Raw genomic sequence first — 18,031 nt, forward strand, 5'->3', positions numbered from 1 at the left:
CGCCCTGGTGCATTCAGACCTAAGAAACCAGCCACGGGGGCGCCTGGGTGGCTCAGTGGGTTAAGCCTCTGCCTTCGGCTCAGGTTATGGGATCTCAGGGTTATGGGATCGAGCCCCACATCGGGCTCTCTGCTCAGCAGGGAGCCTGCTTCTCTTTCTCTCTGTCTCTGTCTCTGTCTCTCTCTGCCTGCCTCTCTGCCTGCTTGTGGTCTCTCTCTGTGTCAAATAAATAAAATCTTAAAAAAAAAAAAAACAGGCACGGGAATATGAGGCCCAAGAGGAATCATGACCCCTCAATCCCATTTTCAGTGGACAAGACATCGACAGAGTGAATCGCCCAACAACAGCACTTTTAACGCATTTAACATTTTTATTTTTAACTCTGCTTTGGTAGTACAAAAGTCGTAAAAGTACAAACCAGACAGTTAAAAATACATCTGACACTCAAAATGGTGAAAAATTTTCCTTTACAAATTTTTACATCAAGGCGGCAGCCAGCTCACTCAGGACACCAGAAGTCGGCCCATCTGTAGTGTTTTGTAGAGTAAGTTTGTTGTGGACCCCCAGTCCTTCCACAGAAGGAAGAAAACCCAAGCCCTTATAAACATCAGTTGCTTTGGGAACACTTAAGAATCCTTATGAGTAAAAAGCTTATGTGTTAAAACATTGAATGCTTAACTTTTGGCATGTTTGAAAGCCAGCCAGACGAAACCTGCTCAAGTATTAGAAAATATTTAAAACGTACTCTCGGTATAAACACAATTTTAAATATTTTTGAGTATTCTCTTGCCTGTTGTATTGCTATAAAAAAGTGCTCTGACCTGAATAAAATTAAAAAATAATTAAAGCTGAAGAATATCTTACATTTTTGTCCCTCACCATTCGAGGACATTGTATTTTCAAGCCCAAAGTGATGCTTTAAAAACAAAAAACTAAAACTATTGGTCTAGACAGCACGTATAGTATTTACACTAATACACACCCCCAAAATGCTTCTATTGCTCCTTTCTGGACTTCAGTGGAATCTCTCTCCATACCATTCTCTGCGTGGATGTATGAACACACACACACACACACACACACACACACACACACACACACAGCTCTTATCACTTGTCAGAAAAAATTTATGTGAAACGGAACCTACCATCCATTTCAAAGGCTGGAAATTTGTAGTTTGATGCCAGAAACAGAATGGAATGAATAAATTGACAGTAACTACTTGAAATGATATTTTTATGGAAATCCTCTTTGGCAGTGAAATGAGAAAGATGCTCTTTCTCTCCAAGATAACATTAGTGCCCCAAGGCACCACACCAACACTGACAGGATGGGGGGGGCTGGGGGGGTTGGGGAGGGGTTGGAGACCCTCCTGTAACTGGATCCTCCCAGCCCCGGGGGCCCACAAGGGTCAGAGCTGTACCACTATCTCTGCTTCTTGCAGGGGGTGGGGGGGTGGGGTGGGGGGGGGTTTCATATACAGCATAGCTAAACAAGTAAGTACATAAAAGTGGGGCTTTACAGGCTTCCAAGGGAACCATAACCGTCCAGGATCTTTTCAATAAGGAGCCTCGGTTACAAGACATGAAGTAGGAAGTGCCCTCTGAAACAGCCGAGGAAGGTAGGGGCCCATTTTACATCAGAAAATGGGTGTGTCTGTTTTGTCAAAACAGGCATTTTGTTGTTTTATTTTGGTTTTAGTCACTTTAAACTACTGTCCCCCTTTATTCAATGGACTAAGTAAGAATCGCTTAGCGCAAGTTACAAAAAAATAAAATAAAATACTCTCAGTATCTTCTTGGTGACAGAGGAGTGGCACAGTGGTGGCGAGTTAATGTTGATGTCTTGGTCCAAGGCTCGAAAGTCTGGCATCTGGTTCCATCTGACGCCCTGACCTCTCGGGGGCCAATTTCTCGGGGCTAAACCACAGTCTCTGCAAGGACTTTTTACCACTGAAGTTTCACTTTATCTTCTGTAACAGTTAAACTGCAAGAGAATCTTCTTGCAACTAGTTGCATAATGAGACCTATGGGTTGGGAGAACAGAGGTGTCCGCGTGCGCATGCATGTGCATACACACTCACACACCAACACCCCCAGCATCCTCACGGATTGCACATCAAGAGTTCCCTGCGAAGACTGATCCCTCTGGAAGAATTACCAGTGGTGCCACGGCCAGAGATGGGGGACTGGGAGGTCTGTCTGGTGGTTGGGGAAAACTGAAATATGGGCCCTTTTCTTCACTGGAAAGGTACTAAATTTTCCATCAGACTTTTTAACCCAAAACGTGTTTCCAAGCAAACTGAATTCTGTACCAAACATAGCGCAAATATTCCCTTTTAGCTTTTATCCCCATGTCTGTCTGCAGACTCCGCAATAGAAACTGTATAAAAATTTTTAAAAATGCCGCACGCAACTTCTTATCTTGGAAGTCTACGGCATCTTTGAACTCTTCCGATAAAGTCACCCCTGCAAAAGAAAACACAAAGGTAAAACTTTCCAGAAGGTAAGCATCACATCATATGTTAACCTGCGCGGATATTTAAAAACCCAGAGGACCTGTACCCCTTCCTTGCCCCATCTCACCGCACCCCCCTGTGTTCCTTCCCCATCACACCTTTCTTCTAGAATTCAGCCTAAAGAAATGCAAGTACCACAATTTCAAAAGGACCCCATTACCAAGGTTTTATAAATCAAGAAAGAAGAGAATTGGAGAGCCACAATGGAAATAAAGGTATCAATCCATTTCCGCATGAGTTTCTAAAGGGACCCACTCTCTGAGCCTGCTCCCCTGATTCACGTGTCCCTCCGTCCCGGGAATGTGTTCTTTAACTCCCCCGCCACCTTCTGCCAAGTAAGGAGCAGGAGGGTGAGTGTGCTCAGGCACAGTTTAAGTTCTGTGGGTCAGATAACGTGTCTTCCCCAAGCCACACCGGCTGGTTAACTCCGGGTCTCCACAGTGTGCACGAGCTCGGCTGGGATCTCGGGGGCAACTAGGAGCGCAGTGACTCGAGATGCCCGATCTCAGGTGTCCGCTGTAACTCAAGGACGGTGCCGTGTGTTCCAGTTCTAACAGCTAGCCCCTGTCACTGTCTATACTCTCATCACAAATGAAGCCCCTGGTAAACTTGGAAAACAGCTTTTTATTTTCCAAAGCTGTTTTTGATTGGTGGTGGTGTTGTTTTTTTGTTTGTTTGTTTTTGTTTTTTAACAAATGAGTCATCTAAGAGACAGACCGCTGTGTACCCATTTATGGTCCTGTTTGGAAGCCGGGGATCACTGAGGACAGGACTCACACCACGCGGGCCGCCCTGCGCCAGGTTAAGGAATGAAGCACTTTCCCCTCTGCCAACAAATGCTCAACAAAACCGCACCCCGCTGTGTTCCTTCCCCATCAAACTGGCTTGAAGCCAGTTTGCCAGAATAGGAAAAGCAACAAGTCAGCGAGATATCTTGATTGATGTATTACTTTGTAGTTATTTTACAGCTCCTTCTTCAAGATCTAGAGTGTAACAGTATCCGTTCTATCCTTTTCTGATATCTTGATTGATGTATTACTTTGTAGTTATTTTACAGCTCCTTCTTCAAGATCTAGAGTGTAACAGTATCCGTTCTATCCTTTTCTGATATCTTGATTGATGTATTACTTTGTAGTTATTTTACAGCTCCTTCTTCAAGATCTAGAGTGTAACAGTATCCGTTCTATCCTTTTCTGTCATTCCATCCTTCAGCATGTTCAAGATAGGAGAGAGAGAGGAAGAGAACGAAAAAGAGAGGGAGAGAGAGAGAAAGAGAGAGATTACCCAAACTAAAAGGTTTGGGTAAAGGATCCTTATCTGCTTCACTGAAAAGGGAATAAAACACTGTTCCCTAAAATAGCAGGCGTGGAGTCTTTCATTACGAGTGGAGACACTGATTCTTAGCCCTGCCCTGCTACAGCCTAGCACGGCCGCAGCTCAGACTTGTACTGTAGCGCGGGCCACGAGCAAGTCTCGGAACAGTTTCATTTGAGAGTGGATGAGTATGAAAGATGCCAGCGGGGGCAAAAGGGAGAAAAGCCAGAGGCGGAGAAACAGAAAAATGGTCCTGAAAGACAAAACAGTGAAAAGAAGAGGAGTGAATTTTCAAAGCCAAACTTCAAACTAGGCCATTATCTGCAAAATAGGTGTTCAACTATTTTTGTATCTCCTCCTTTTATCATCTGCTCCCTTAGACCTAGATTTTTTGGCATCAAAGAAAACAGGAAGGTCAAGGGCGAGGAATGTCAGGCCTAGAATGTCATGTTCCGTCCCAGCCGGAGTTTTTGACCCAACGGAGGAGACCTTCCCCTTTAGAGTTCTTTGCACAGATTTAACCGACTTTAAAGAACGGGCAAGACAGAGGGCTGGGCTAAGCAAGGATCTGGAGCCAGAGGCCTGGATTCTAATCCAGACCCCATGACTAGCTGTTGAACCCGGGCCCGCCCCGGAGCATTTCCTCAAAGGGGTGCTGGTTTTACAAAAGGGGATCTACAGACAGTGCTTGACACGGGGCCAGCTGTCAGGAGGCTCCCAAAGTCATTACCATCATCCAACGGCCCTAAACCATCACAGCGGCTTCAACAGCTGCCTCCTATGGCGGATTTAAAACTGCACTGTGCGCAGTTTGAGGAAGTAAAAAATACAAATACGGCTTCACATCCTCACCCTTAACACCAGACACTAACCAGAAAACAGAAAGTTAACCTTTCTAAAAATCCTATTAAAACCACCCAGCAGCACCAGCGTGCGGTTCTGGGCTCTCCCTCTTCAAAAACACCTGCTTATCAGAAGGCAGCACTTTACCAGCAGAGCAGCTATCCATTTCCAGGTAAATACCTCTTTTATCAGAATGACAACCTAGGGGGAAGACACCACAGACTCCGCGGCTTGTGAATTTCCAGCCGTGACCTTACGGCTGGGGCTGCGTTCACAGGTGGAGTTCCACAGTGTTCAGTTTCTCCTCGGTGCATCCAACAGCTGTGACTATAGCCCTAATGATAAACACATACTTGTAAATGGTGTTTCTTTAACCCACCACATTAATTATTAAAAGATGCCTTCTTTAAGGTCTTAAAGCAATCAGAAACCATGTGTGGGGGGTATGAATGCCAGAGAGGGCCGGCAGCCGTGCGCAGATGGGGAGAACACCCCCCACCCACCCCTCATTCTCAGTTCCCCTCACCATGGGATCCACCGTATTGAACAAGTCGGACCCCCGCCCTGGAAGACCTCCCCCGCCACCCCCCCGACGGGAGGGAAATCTGGTGACTACAGTCTTACACGTAAAACAAGACTGAGGGCGAGCAATTAAGAACCTCAGAAAAGGTTTATCTGGAGAGAAGGAAGAGGTCACTCTAATTAGAAAAATAAAGCCGTAATGCCATGATTAAATTAGGGTTCCATCAATCAGAGAAAGACAACTATCATATGACCTCCCTAATATGAGGAAGTGGAGATGCAACATGGGGGTTTGCGGGGCAGGAAAAGAAAAAATGAAACAAGATGGGATCGGGAGGGAGACAAACCTAAGTGACTCTTAATCTCACAAAACAAACTGAGGGTTGCAGGGTAGGGGGGTAGTAGGAAGAGGGTGGTTGGGTTATGGACATTGGGGAGGGTATGGGCTATGATGAATGCTATGAATTGTGTAAACCTGGCGATTCACAGACCTGCATCCCTGGGGCTAATAATACATTATATGTTAATAAAAATTTTTAAAAATAAATAAATAGGGACACCTGGGTGGCTCAGTGGGTTAAGCCTCTGCCTTCAGCTCAGGTCATGATCTCAGGGTCCTGGGATCGAGTCCCACATCGAGCTTTCTTCTCGGCAGGGAGTCTGCTTCCCTCTCTCTCTCCACCTGCCTCTCTGCCTACTTGTGATCTCTCTCTCTGTTAAATAAAAAAATTTAAAAAAATCTTTAAAATAAATAAATAATTAGGGTTCCACAGAAGCCACAATAGAGTATATCAGTGATGAGGACATGTATGTGACTTGTTAAAAAGGATTCTCTAGGAAAAAACTCCCTGGTCCCTTTAAAAAGTAGAAATATGTTTTTTTTTAAAAAAAGAGAAGCCTGAGCAGATTAGCAGACACTGAACGCTAAGACCTCCAAGGACAGGGTGTCAAGGAAGGAAAACACTCTCTGGTTAACAACAACAGTAGCTGACATTTACAGAGTGTTCCCACATGCCAGGCACCGCCACGCTTCACACTCCAGACTCAGGAACACAATCTTTCCAATGACTCCGGGAGTCAAGGACGAGTCCCATTTTTGTACAAAGAAACTGAGGCTTCCAGGTTCAGTCACTTGCCCGAGGCCATACACTTAGTCACCGCAAAGCAGCAAGTCCACAGCCCGCAGTCCGGCCCACTCATTCCCAAACTGCACCGGCGCGCTCGTCACCACAGAGACGTCCCCAGCATCACCGAGCATCCCCCATCTGGGCGGTGGCAACAGCAGAAGAGAAATGCAGAAATAGAAACCCTGGCAGGGCCACTCCCTAGGTAAGTGGTCCTTGTGGCTACACAGGAGCAGAGAAATGATGCTGAAAACCCATCTCCTCCAAGGGACTCAGGTCCTAAGATGCAAAGTGCACCTAGAATGACATGTCATGACACGGAATAGATCCAAGGCTACAGAGTCACACAGCTAGATTAAGAATGTTCTAGAACACATTTAAAGGAACTAGAGTGGGAAAGTTGTTCATAGGAACAAGAGTTAAGATCAGGACAGTAATAGTCCTACTCAAAGGCCTAGGCAACAAGTATGTGATCTTTCACGAGTAATCTGTGATCCCTTGAGACTCGAACTTCTTCTTCTTCTTTTTTTTTTTGTTAAATATTTTATTTATTTATTTGACAGAGATCACAAGTAGGCAGAGAGGCAGGCAGAGAGTCTCTCTCTCTCATGGCTCGATGCGGGGCTCGATTCCAGGACCCTGGGATCATGACCTGAGCTGAAGGCAGAGGTTTTAACCCACTGAGCCACCCAGGTGCCTCGAGACTCGAACTTCTTAATTAGAGGGTTATCTTCTACCAGGCTCTATGGTCACGTGCGCACAGGTTCTAGCTGCTGAAAATGTGGGTGGCATCTTTGCAGACACAGATTAATGGAAAGATACCAGAAGGTAGTTGGTGTTCACAGTCCTTCAAATCTTGCACTGGTCTAAAACGAGTGTTAAATTTTATAAATTGATGTTATGCCTTCCTATTTCAATAAAGACTCCATGTTTATTAAAAAGCTAATCTAGGCTAATGGATAGACTTATGCTAATCTAGCTAATCAGTGAAGTCTCTTTAATTCAGTGTTTCTCAGGATGATGGGTAGCGCCTTCTTTAGAAGCAACCCAAATGTTATTAAAAATTCCCAATTCTCTGGACTGCACCATGACCTACTAAATCCGAACTGATAGGATTGGAGCCCAGGACGCTGCTTTCTTACAAGATGCCTTTATGCATCTATAAGGGTTTAACCCACGAGATAAAACTCAGTACTGTTTGTCAACTGATAACAACTGCAAGAATTAAATTCACCTTCAAAGGGCAAAACGAAACACCATGAAGTCGGCAGAGGTCAAAAACTACACAAAAAAAATGGAAGAGGAAACAGACATGACAGAAACATTGAAAGACTCAAATATTAATAAAAACCTCGGCAACTCCATTGGAACAGCACAATTTTGTAGTTCAGCAATATGAGACTGAAATATTAATTTAAAAAATCTTAACGTAACCTGAACTACAAAATCTCTGAATTACAGAATTCTTTCCTAACTTCCTTCATAACAGTTTGGAACTAGAGTTCACATCCTCCGCAGGGGTTTATTTTAAAGCCCGGAGGAGTGAGCTACCATCACACCTGTTAAGGACTCTCTGAGGGCCAGCTATGCACAAATGGTCACTGGAAGGCTTGACGGAAGGTGAGAAGACATAGCCTACAATCTCAAAGAGCTTGGAGCTTACAGAGGAAAGTTTTAGCGGTCAGCTTCAATCCAGAAGGAAATGAGATGTGTCGCGTGTCCTTTCTTCAGCAAAACAGGGATACGTTACAGCTTGCTTTCTCATCTAATGATACAGAGTAGATACTCTGCATCTGTGTACCAAAGTAGCATCCCTCCTCCGGTGTGTGACAGCGCCCATCTCCCTCCATCCTCTTCAACACTGAGCACTAACCAAGGAGACCATGTGGACCAGCTGGCCTGGGAGGTCTCGGCTTACAGAGTTTACTGAATGAATGAATGAATGAATATGAATAACTATTTACAGTGTCCCTTTTACTCTTAGGAGAGCCTCATCTTGAACAGAAGTTACATCATCATGCTAGTGTTAACATTCATCTTTGCCAACAGAAAAGCAAGAAGTGATCTCTTTATTTTAGTTTCTATTTATGTGATTATTAGTAAGTTTGGCATTTTCCATGTTTCTGGACCTCTGCTTCTTTCATGCATTGTAAGGGTTCTGCACCAGATTCCAGTGTTGGGAGAGGGGGAACAGGGCAGTTTCTCCTACACCACCAAGTAATGCTCGGACAACCAATCGGTGTCCTACAATTCAACTCAACTCTAATTGTATCCACCTAAAGACAACATCAGGTCCCACAAGCGGACTGCCCTCTACTTCAGAGGCTGATCACAAGCCCAGATTGCTACCTGTATTTCTGACCAACTGGCTGTAAGCCAGAGGTTCCCCAACCCCACTCTGTGGCTTCCAGATTGGCTCACAGGGTTCAGAAAGCCAATAGTTTGTCATGAAGGATATTAAAGGATATAAATCAACAACCAGATGAAGAGATACACAGGGCAAGGTCCCAGACAAAAGAGCTTCTGTAGAGTTTGGGTCCTGGACACGCACGGGGTCCAGCGGGATGGCATGAGGGAAGTGTTCTGGTTCACAAACCTGGAAGTCCTCTCCTTCTGAGTTTTTATGGAAATTTCATTACACAAGCACTGTGCATTAAATCACTGGCCAGTCACTGATGGTTGAACTCAATCTCCAACCTTTCTCCCCTCTCGGGAGGTGGAGGAAGAGTTCCAACCCTCTAAACCCATGGCTGGCTCCCTGGCAAACCACCCCATCTTTGAATTATCTAGGGGCTTTCCAAAGGTCACTTCATTAACATAAAACAAAAGACCTTTATGGTTCTCATCCCTTAAGAAATTCCAGTAGTTGTATTAGCTCTGTACGAGAAGTGGGGACAGGGGAGCCTGGGTGGCTCAGTGGGTTAAGCCGCTGCCTTCGGCTCAGGTCATGATCTCAGGGTCCTGGGATCGAGTCCCGCGTCGGGCTCTCTGCTCGGCAGGGAGCCTGCTTCCTCCTCTCTCTCCCTGCCTCTCTGCCTGCTTGTGATCTCCATCAAATAAATAAATAAAATCTTTAAAAAAAAAAAAAAGAAAGAAATGGGGACAAACTACATATTTCTTATTAAAAATCACAGTATCACACATGACCACATTATAATCCCTAGTTTGGGAGAGAGTTGAATAATCAAAATTTTAGTTTTTTGTTATTGATAGTGAGCAACTTTTTCATGTCTCTAGGTCAATCAATATGGGAAAAATAAAAATATTTGTAGATATTTTCCATTAAAAATGGAAATAGCTTTTTAAGTAACATAGAAAATATATATTCCTACAAATTATATTTTCTTTATTGAATAAAGTCAGTAAGAAATTATGCACTCCTGGGGCACCTGAGTGGCTTAACCTTTAAGTGTCTGCTTTCGGCTCAGGCCATGGTCCCAGGATCCTAGGATTGAGCCCTGCACCAGGCTCCCTGCTTAGCAGGAAGCCTGCTTCTCCCTCTCCCACTCCCCCTGCTTGTGTTCCCTCTCTTGCTGTGTGTCTCTCTCTCTGTCAAATAAATGAATAAAATCTCTAAAAAAAAATAAAATAAATTTTGCACTCCTTTTAGCTTTGAAGGTTCTGACATGAGGTCTGAATCCTACTAAAAAGTTTGGAGGTTGCTGTTTCCTAAGTTATTATACTCACAGTAATTTAAATATGTTTGTATCTTTAGCCAGCCCTGGGGACAGTGAGATTCAGAGCACTTTACTCCAGTAAAATGCACCTGACATCAAAAGTTACTCTGGAAAAAGTATCAAAAGTATCTGGAAAAACCACGGTACTCCAGGGAATTATTTAAATGCAATTCAGTGGTTTCCTGTTAGTCTCAGTACATCTATGATTCCACGTCTACACTACGCTACAGAAGGAAGACCTTAGGACTTTGAATAGAACCACCTCTTTCTAATAAGGAAAGCCAACTGAATTAGACACTGGCTTGGGAGCTAGAGGTTCAGCTAACCAGCTGTCAGTGAGCCTATACCTGAGCATCAAAATCAAACGAATAATTCCACAACACCTAGGTCTAATCTGGCCTCTCTGCGCTGCAGGAAAATTATGAAATCTCAAAGACATTACTTCCTCACACTTGTATTTGCTAAATAGGGCTCGCCTGATATACTGCTCATATCCAGCATTTGCCTACTTAGCGTTTCCTAAATGCCAAGGAACAGCATACCTGTGAGGTGGGTGAGATTATTACCATTATCCCCACTTTACAGATGGAGAAGCTGAGGCATCAGAGGCTATGACGTCCAAGGTGACACAGCCAACAGGTGACAGAGCGGAACTTGCACACAAGGAGCCTGATTCCAGAACCTACCCTGTGGAATTACTTCCACATCCTGGGTCCTGTTCTAGAAAACAGGCCCTGTGACTTACTGAAGTGTTTGACATTAGTAGATTCCAAGCCTCAAGTTATAAATTAAGAATAAAAATCTTGGTTAGAGCTATTAATTCCCTTTTCTTTCCAGTTCCAGGCAAACACGACTTTCATTTTTGGCCTCTGCCACAGTCCCCCAGGGTCTCCAGGAGCCTCCCTTGTTGCAGTTCCTCTGGTAAAAAGGACAGAGGTCCCAGCACCTGTCTGACAGGCTCCCGAGGAAGAAGAGCTGAGTTAACGGAGGGGTCAGTGGGTCAACTTCCAGTCAAAAACAGGAGCGGCCTCAGAACAGGTGCAGGCCAGGGAGAGGCGTGCGGGGAGAAAAATAGTTCTCCTTGGGGGCCAGTGACACCAAACCAATGCAAGACCCTCCAGTCCCCACAGTGAGTCCTGAGAAGACTAACAAACACGTGTCTCGTCTGTACCCATGGCAGGGCTACGGACAAAAACTTTGAAAGAATATCACAGCAGATGACAGCAAAGTAGGTTTTTAGGCCCCAAATCTCTCAGATGACCTCCATCCGTGTTTTGAAGCTACTCCCCATGAGAAACAGGGCACAGAACTTTTTAAAAACGTGTCCAGCATTTTCACTCCTGTGGCTCAACCAGCGGGGATACTCCACACTTGGGAGTCCGCAGAAGCTATCAGTCAATAACTGATAGTTAACTTCGAAAAGGCAAGGTGTGGACAAGCATCTCTGCCCTCGATGGAGGACGGGCAGACAAGGCAGTGGTACATCCATACGGGTGTTGGATAAGCACATATACACATAGAATAATCTAGAAAGGATACAGAGGACACCAGTAGCCATGGCTCCCTCCTGAAAAGGAGCTTTCGAGATTGCAGTGAGGGAGATGGGCTGGAGAGAGGGGTGAACACTTTGCTTTTTTAAAGGCTTATTCTTGGGGCACCTGGGTGGCTCAGTGGGTTAAAGCTTCTGCCTTCTGCTCAGGTCATGATCCCAGGGTCTTGGGATCAAGCCCCACATCGGGCTCTCCGCTCAGCAGGGAGCCTGCTTCCCCCCTCTCTCTCTGCCTGCCTCTCTGTTTGTCATCTCTGTCAAATAAATAAATGAAATCTTTAAAAAAATAAATAAATAAAGGCTTATTCTTCATCCTGGAGACTTTCATGCTGCTCGAGTATTTTATTGTGTGCCTGTCTTATTTTTCAAATCTTAAAAAAAAAAACAACAACAATAATTCAAGTTTAAACACTTGTAATAACCAATTCACCAATGACAGTGAGGGGAATGAACCATCAGGAAGTCCAAGCTCTGGAACCCACCAGCGGCATGACCTTGAACAACATACATAACCTCCAAGGGCCTCCATATGGGGAGAGGAGGCACGGGGAGCAAGTTCTACATAAGAACTAGAACCCCAGCTCCGAGAAAGCACAGCCCTTGGACGTCCATCTTCCATCCGTGTCCCTCAGGCCCGGCACCACACCTCGCCCATCATAGGGCCTCCATAAAGACTTTTAGAAGATGTACCTGAATGAGCAATCACAGCTCCTCTGAGAGCTCCAAGTGTATGATCGTAATCTGCCTGTAAGAACACAGAGCCGCTCGCAGAACTGAACGGAGGCAGGCACAGCTTTGACAGCCCAGGGACATCAGCGGGTCCCTGCAGGACATCACAGGAGGCTACGCCTGGTGAAGGCTGATCACGCTATCGCATTAGCCACTTTGAGTCCCTAGGCTGAGATCGAATGAGGACTTTTCTTTACTCGGAGAAAGCGAAGCTTCCTCAAACTCCAAAGCCACTGGGCATGTGAGCTCCCAGTGGGGATTTCTGCCCATCCAAGCCCGATCAACTGCCTGGCCCTCAGAGCTGGGAAAAAGTCGTCCCTCTGAGCCTCGACACTGACATGTTGGCCCCTCACTCGGCTTTTCTCCTCATCTGGCCAGGTCCTGGGCAGGTGTTGGCTCCCCTCCGCTTCCACGCTGGAGGTGAGCTCAGCAGGAGCGACCTTCCGACCTTCCACGTGAGAACACAGGCGCCAACCCAAGCAGCGCTCTTCCTCTACAGGAAATCAAGACAGGTGCCCTGCCTCTGCCTATTCAAAGCAGTTTCTTCTGATCGGTTTCTCTGCCATTGCTCTATAAGAAGAGTGCGGCAGATACTGGGGTTTCCATCAACCCAAGATAACCTGCTTTCTAAAAAATGTGTATTTTGCCCTGAAAAAAAAAAAAATACAAACTATGGAGAAAAGTATTAGCCACCAGGCAATGCTCACCAACCTCTCCTTCCCTGGAGAGTTAACAAAAGAACCACAATGCAAAGCCATGCAAATGATGCAGCCCAACTGCAGGGGAGCCCCCCCCTACCAGGGACCTTCCACTATCCCTGATCATGGAGGTCAAAACGGAGGAGGAGGAAAGGAAGACACCAAAGGTCAGGGAAGCTGACCTTGTGACTGGTCAGGATACTCCGGATCAGGGAGCATGACCCACAAAAGAGTCTTGGCAGAAAGAGGACTTTGATCCTAGGATGGAGCGCCAGAAGAGCAATTTAGTGCTGAAAACCCAGTCTACACTCCTTAACCTCACCGGCCCTCCGATCTGCGCAGCACAAAGAACGCAAGCCGGCAAACCTTCCAGCAGACTTGTCACTCTTCCACCTCCAGTAGGAGGCGACATAGGTATGGATGGGGAAGTCCTCTCAGCACAGGCCCGAATCGCTAAGGGACCCACCAGATATGGATTGTTAACCTGTCGAGAGAATCCAAAGCTCTAATATTCTTAAGAAATGAAAAGGGACTCACAGAACCTCAAGCTGATGTTTGAGGAATGGGCTAATATGTGACTAGGACCACGGAGAATGGGATGAAAATTCTTGGTAATAGTGCATAGTTAGTAAATAGGAAGTCTGTACCAAGGACAGATTTAAGAAGGACGTATCTGTGTTACTTCCCTAAAGTCCAACGACAGCCCTATTGTAAAGATGAAGGCCCTCGGGTGTGGAGGGGTCGGGTGATTTGCCTCAAACCACTGGTCGTGAGTGACACAGTTACAAGGAAACCTAAACAGTTTAAAACTCAGTTTTAATCACTATAATAAATTACTAAAATAAGAATTAACAGAATCAGGACACCTGGGTGGCTCAGTTGGTTAAGCATCTGCCTTCGGCTCGGGTCATGATCCCAGGCTCCCAGGACTGAGTCCTGCATCAGGCTCCTTGCTCAGCAGGGAGCCTGCTTCTTCCTCAGCCCACTGCTCCCCCTGCTTGCGTTTTCTCTCTCCCTCTCTCTCTTTCTCTGAGAACTAAATAAATAACATCTTTAAGAAAAAAAAAAAAAGAATTAACAGAATCACTTCAGGAATAAAACAGTATAAGACAAAAAGCTATGTCTAATATTATTAATTTTTGTTTTGATGTAAATAATACTGTTATGTACATTTCCCAAATCAGTGTTTCAATGAGATCCTACCAGAAGATGCAAAAAAGAGCACATACTTCAGAAATGTGTGATATCAAATGCTTACCACAGCTTCAATTTGAAAAAGTGAAAGACCAATGATCATGAAGACGAGGCAGTAGGATTTGGAGGCTGAAAGCAATTTGATTTATTTAACTTCAAAGAACAAAAGCTTATTCTTCTAAGAAATCAAAACACATTTTCTGTGAGAAAAAAAAAAAAAAGAGAGAGAGAGAGACCATTTTAACTGCACTGCCAAAATAAGTCAGGCAGGGAGCAAGTTAGATCTAACTACAAAAAAGAAGATGGGCCATCGAAACAGGGGAGAAAAAATAAGGGGAAGAAGAAATGCCAAACAAAAGATTTTGTTTTCTAAAAAGAGAAGGAAAGAGAGAGAAAGAGAAACCCTAAGACTAGTTTCCAGGATCAATCTCTAATTTGAAAAAAGAAAAAAAATAAAAGAAAGAAGCCAAACCCATGAGTAGAGATGATTTTGCATGTCACTATTTAGATCAAGTCTACGCTAAATCCAAACATAAAAGCATTTTTTGCTTTTCGAAAAATACATAACTCTTCGCTTTTCGAAAAATACATAACTCTAAGAACGACCATAAACTACATGAAAGATACATAACCCTCTTGTCTTACTTTATTCGCTATAGTCTAGGGCACATCTTCCAATTCAGTCCAGAACCAGAGACATGAGGCCCAGACGGAAGAATGTCACGATTTCTCCAGTTGGAAAATGGAGTCCTGTTAAACACCCCAAACACACTCTTTGGTGGGGCGGGGGTAGGGGGAATGTTAAGATGTCTAGCAGGAAAAATTTTAATGAATAAGTTTTCTAAATGCCCATGAATATTTCTTTCCCTTCTTTTTCAGAGTCTGTGCTCTGTTAGGGTCATCAGACATGGCCACTCCGCAGGTCTCAAGCCCAGCAGGCTCTGACCACGGGATCTTCTTTCCCCAGACCCAGGTGAGCGGTCAAGTCTGTGACTCCAGAAGCCAGGCTGTGTGGGATGGACTCTGAACTCTCCCCTTCCTCTTGCCTCTCGTCACTCTGAACACCCACGTTGCTTAAACTCCCTGTGCTTACCATTTGCAAAATGGGGTACGCACTAGTCCCTACCCACTGCTGTTAAATCACTACGCAGAATGCGACTTTCGAAGCATGCCAAGTATACAGTTAACCCTCAAGACACAGCAGGCATTATAATTCAATTAATCTATGGCCCAGGAGCATTCACGATAGCATTCTCTCCACTTCTGAGTTTGTTTGAAAATTTCCATTAAAAACGTTCATATTTAATTTCCAAAATTAATTACCATCGAAGGCTCAGAAAACACATCCCCTTCTAAGGTCATTCACAAGCTCGCTGTGGATTTTGGAGGGCACGGCACAATGCGGTTACCCTCTACTGAGAGCCAACTACATGCCACACACGCTGTTGGCACTTGCCTTCCATCAGTGAGCTTAACATCCTTATGTCATATTCAAGGACACTGGGTGGAAGTGGGCGTAACCGGGTAAAGGGCAATTTCGAAGTGGTGAAGCTAGCACGTGAGACCACATCTTCTAGTCAAACACAACGTTCTTACAAAATCCTAGGGGATGACTGTGTGCTTTGCGGAGAATATCAAATTGTAAATCCGACACAGTCAGGATTTCAGATGATTGAATCCAGTTCTTAGAATCAGATACGGAAGAATTTGGACCAAGAAACCCAGCTGAGCAATCCTACTTCTTTTAACCTTCTCAAATCTCAAGTGCTTCTCCCTCTGCGCAGTAGAGGCCCAAACCTGGAGGGCCGAGCCTGACAGAGGATCGCCCTGCACGTCCTGCCTGAGGGACAGCACTGTCTTCCTACATGTGGTCTGCTCCAACGTCCGACACAAGGCTGGGCTGCTGACTTGGAGGCAGACTGTCATCGCAGCCCATAGCTTTCCCTGCCGCTGAGCAGGCTGGGCCTTCTTCACCATACACCTGGGAAGTCAGGTGCTTCTCTTCTCAGGATCAAGGGCCTCATGACTTTAACCAGATTGCTCCTCTTACTTACCAAAGTCACTCCAGATTCTAATCCGGAATCCCTAACGTAGCATCTACTCTGTTCCATAAAACCCTCTGCGATGATGGAAATGTCCTGGATCTGTGCTGTCCAATATGGCGGGCCCTGGCCAACTCTGGCTACTGAACATGTGAAAAGGGCCTAGAATACCTGCAGAACTAAATTGTTAATGTTAATTAACTTAGACTTAAGGAGCCATGGGTGACTAGTGGCTACCATATTAGACTACAAGCTTCTGGATCACTGGTGGAAATGCCCCCCACTCACGGGTCTAGGGCTACCTCGTCGTGAGCCTCCTCGGATGAAGAAGAGTACAGCTGGTCTGTAGTCAGAGACCTGGGCTCAAATCAGCTCCTCTTTCCAGCTAAGGGACCTTAACATGTAACTTACCCTTTCCCTTCATTTGTGCTCTCATCTGTAGAACTGGGGTAACAGTGTCCATCCCATTGAGAGACGCTGATAAAGGCAACATGCGAGATTTGTACAGTACAATGCCCAGAAGACTAGAACACTGAGTTGACATCAGTTGCTTTTATTATTACCTTCATCCTCCTCTTTCATTTCCTAAATCTCTCTCAGTTCCCTTCCCAGGGCACCAGTAACTGGTTAAGAAATCAGAGATAGACTTTTATACTCTGTTTCTCTTCTTTAAGGAAAGCCTCTAGTTGGCTCCTCGATGCAGGGGAAGGAGCCCAATCTTCCCAGACGCAAGACTGCAGGAACTAACACTGGAAGCTTAGAACCCCTTGTCTTGCAGAATTCAGGAGCACAAGTCTTCCAGAACACCCTCAACCCCTCTGAGCCTGGGCGGATCATCAGAGACGCTTCCTTGAAAGCCATTCCTCTCGGAATCCACCGCTCCGGCCACCCCTCACTTGACTCCCCAGCCTAGCTTCAGCCTTGCCTCTTTTGGGCACCTTCGAGACTCAGCCGGTGCCACCTCTCCACACCCCATCCTTCCCCCCTTTTGCAACTGTGACCTCTTCTGCCCTCCTGTTCAGGCTCTGACTGTGCCCCTGGAGCTTTCAGAGCCTAATCCCTCCCAAGGCCTCACCCTCACCCTCTTACACATAATAAGAAACATGAAAGGGGTGAACGTTCCTCAAGCCAGAACAGAAAGAAAAGAGCAAGATGAAAGCTAAGCCAATATCAAATTATCACAAGCCTTTTTTCTTTTGCAAGCACTATCTTCCAGAATGAAAACTGCCCCACCGAGAAGCATTCATTCGCTTTTGCTTCTTAAATCACTTCAAAATATTTGGTTGGAAGAGTAACAGTCCTAGGAGAGCGATTTTAGAACCCATGACACATCAAAGAAAACTGGTTTCCAACTGAATTAAACGAAAAAGCCTTGGTTTGCATGTTCCAGCCTTTTTAAAATCACAGGTTTCCCAGAAATGACAAGATTATATTTCATTTGGCCTGCATGGTTTTGTAAAGCATATTTCTTAAGCTGCCAACATTTAAAAACCTGTGGCGATTCCACATTTCTGAAGTCTGGATATCCACCTTATTTTGCGTAAGATCCACCGATGCTTCAGAGCCTTCTGCCTTGTGGTAACGCTAGCCCGATGGGCAGGCTGGGGTTTCTAGTTTGCCACAATCCCCACCATGCCACCTTGCGTCTTAAGCAAGCCTCTTCCCTCATCACCATGCCGGCCAGGCCCCTGGAGGTACCCAAGTTTGTGACCTCTTTACCAAAAGCCCTGGGCAGACGAGGAATCACCTTCAATCCCCCACAGCCCCACCAGCTCTCGCTTCCCTGCCCCGTCATTCCCACACGCCCACCCACCAGGGAGG

General features: G+C 45.4%; 1 protein-coding gene across 1 annotated transcript in view; it reads right to left on the reverse strand.

The window, feature by feature from the left end:
- Positions 1–350: 350 nt before the first annotated feature.
- The window catches only part of RELL1 (RELT like 1), a 63,512-nt gene continuing 45,831 nt past the window's right edge, over positions 351–18,031 (reverse strand). Inside the window, exon 7 of the mRNA XM_004764086.3 lies at positions 351–2,468. The gene's annotated coding sequence lies outside the window, so the exon portion shown is untranslated. The remainder of the gene's footprint in view (positions 2,469–18,031) is intronic.

This window comes from Mustela putorius, unplaced genomic scaffold (genome assembly GCF_011764305.1).
Source record: "Mustela putorius furo isolate JIRA1106 unplaced genomic scaffold, ASM1176430v1.1 tig00000083_pilon_pilon_pilon, whole genome shotgun sequence".
Lineage (NCBI taxonomy): Eukaryota > Metazoa > Chordata > Mammalia > Carnivora > Mustelidae > Mustela > Mustela putorius.